Source organism: Camelus ferus, chromosome 23, assembly GCF_009834535.1.
Source record: "Camelus ferus isolate YT-003-E chromosome 23, BCGSAC_Cfer_1.0, whole genome shotgun sequence".
In the NCBI taxonomy this organism is placed as follows: domain Eukaryota; kingdom Metazoa; phylum Chordata; class Mammalia; order Artiodactyla; family Camelidae; genus Camelus; species Camelus ferus.
In genome coordinates this window covers 17301818-17304666 of record NC_045718.1, presented here as the reverse complement: position 1 = coordinate 17304666, position 2849 = coordinate 17301818, and positions in this window count along the sequence as shown.

Sequence of the window (2849 nt, the reverse complement as noted above, 5' to 3'; positions counted from 1 at the left end):
GGGGCCTGCAATGACGTGCCTTGTAAATATGTGCTTTCTTAAGTAAACCAAGGAATGGGGAGAAACGGAGGGGAGAGGAGTGGTTAAGTGGCGCAGGCTTTGCTTTCTGGGAACCTGAATTAGTTCAAGTGGAAATTAAGCTTGTTGAGTGTTTGCAAGCTGAGCGGTAGGTGCGGTGGATTTTGAGGTTGCTCCCGGGAGCTGAGAAATAGTGCCCACCCAGGGACGCGGTGCGTTCAACTAGGAGGTCTGTCAAATGCCAACAAGAGGAGGACTGGGGGAAAGACCACAGTGTGTATTGTGTCCTAGGACACTAATCTGAAAACGACAAGTGGGAAACACCCAAGAAAACAGGTCAAGCGACAAACACAGCAGGGAGTGAACATTGTTCGTACCATGTTTGCATGAGAATCGCTTTCTTCGCCAGAATTCTTACTTACCAGGGACATCTCTTGAATTCTACTTGGCAACTACTGTAGTGTGACTACAGAGAGAAAGTCACCATCCTGCGGAGTATGCATGGGGAGGGGGGTCGGGGGGGGGGGGCGCGGTGAGCGGGGTGGGCAGGGAGAAAGATGAGAAAACAAACCAAGCGCTGGAAAGCTGAATGCTAGGGTGGTGGATGTGAAGAGGAAGGTTTTTTAGAAAACTTCAAGTTTATGCCAGTGATTTACGAGGCTGGCCACCCTTAAGATCACGCGGGGAGTGTTTTTAAAATCCAGATGTTTAAACTACACCTACAGACAACTTAAATTAGAATCTCTGGAGATGGGACCACACATCAGGATTGTTTAAAAGGCACCAGGTAATTCTACTTTGCAGCCAGGTTGAGAACCAGAGATCTACGTGGTGCTGGCCAGAGTAGAGACCCAGCCAACTCAGCACCACCTCTGTCAAAAACACTAAAGAACATTGATGAAAAGGCCAGTTTCTCACTTTCGTGGAGAGTAACCCCAAGAACATGTTTCCCTTGAGTAATTCACCTGCTCCAGTTAGCAGAGTCCTAGCCTAGGTTTCCCATCCCCTCAAACACTTTACCAGACTAAGTGAAATTCCTGTCTTGGGATTCTGCCTTGATCCGCGGACGTCTGTAGGGTCCGTGCCTCCTATCATGATTTCCTTCCTAAATGCTTTCTGATCACTCTTTATTGGTTAGTATGAGCTTTATAAGGAGGCAAACAGCAGTTTTGACAATAGTGGTTTCTCTGACTTGTGTTTACTGAGCTGAACCTGGTGCCCCTCAACGCCGGATTCCAGGAAAGGAAATCCTATAGGCTTTCACTGAAACCTATCAGTATTCAAACAATCTAGATTTTAGAAGTCGGGGGTGCGTGGGGGATGCTTTTAAAATCCTCTCATGTGATCCTCAAATTTGATATTAAAGTATCTTATTTTTACTCCCATATTTGACATAAAGTCACCAAGTATATCAGGGCCCAGCCGTGTTTTAGAAGTAAAACCAGATCTCCATGTATTCTTCCAAAGAGCCTCTCATGACCTTAAACACCACTCCCTTCTGCCACACCAGTAGAGGCAGGAAGTCTTCATTCCTGCTTGAACTCATAGAATTGGTATGAAGGGCAAGGTGGCATCATGGGACATAGTTGGTCAAGGCCAGTTATGTAGCTGTTAGAAGAGTTAACTATGAGCCCTGTTAGACCTAAGTGTTTATTAAGTGAATATAATAACCTTTTACCCAGAAAAAACCATGAGTCCTGCAAATGCCAGAAAATATTATAATTAGCTACACTAATTCCCTAAGCATTTAGTACTTAGTTCATAGTACATTTTTAAAGGATCTTTTATGAGAAATAACTGGGTGGACTCTTTAGTGAGATGTTAGTAATACTACTCTCAGCATTTCAACATTCTCCTCAGAATGTTGAAAAAAGGAAGAAAAAGGGGAAAAAGAAATCCGGTATCAATTTACTCAACTTAGAAAAAGGATCTATGATTTAAAAAAAAAAAAAAAAAGCTATGCATTATCAACAAGAAGTAAGTGAATTTGTAATTTACTGAAGACTATTTTAAATAATGGCCTCAATTTGTTGCGTTCCAGTCACTTCATATATATGATATACCATTTCTCCAACACAACTTCATAGAGATAACTGTCCACATTTTACAGATGAGGAAACAAGCTGAGAAGGTAGTCAATTTGCCCAAATCTGTGCCGCTAATAAGTGATCAGGCCAGAATTTAGTTTTTCTGGTTCCCAAACTTATATACTTATGTATCCTGCTCTGCCACACTGCATTCTTTTTGTTGAAACCATTCAGCAAAGATTTCTTCTATGTGGAGGATACTGAATTAGGCATTTTGGGGGAAGGTGGTTTGAGACTCTCAGTTGCGTCTGGTGTCAACATTGGACCTGAGTCTTCATACTTGATCTACCAAGAGCCAGCTATGTGTTCCCAGGGTCTCATTCACTCACTGATTAAGAGAGAGCTTGGGACTAGAATAGTCCCTATAGAACTATCCAATTCCAAAAATGTTTATATAACAAGGTTGAAAAACATTTGAAAATATAGAAAGTAGGTCTATGATTTTGGCAGAGGTTAAGAAACATGGCTCTCAGCCGTGTGCCAGGAACCATCCCATGACTACATCAAAGACTTTGAATAAATCAGAGCACACGCTGAGCACACTAAGAAAGTACTAATACTTGTGTTCAAGAATCTATAACCTAAGAGGGAGGTTTTATGTGATAAATGCTAGGAATCAATGTGATGCAGGGTTCAGAAAAGAGAAAGGAACACGGCAGTCGGAGTTGAGGAGGCTAACAGCCTAGTGATTCGGCTAAATATGACAAATGAATATCAATGCAATAGGGAAAAAATATGAAAAGA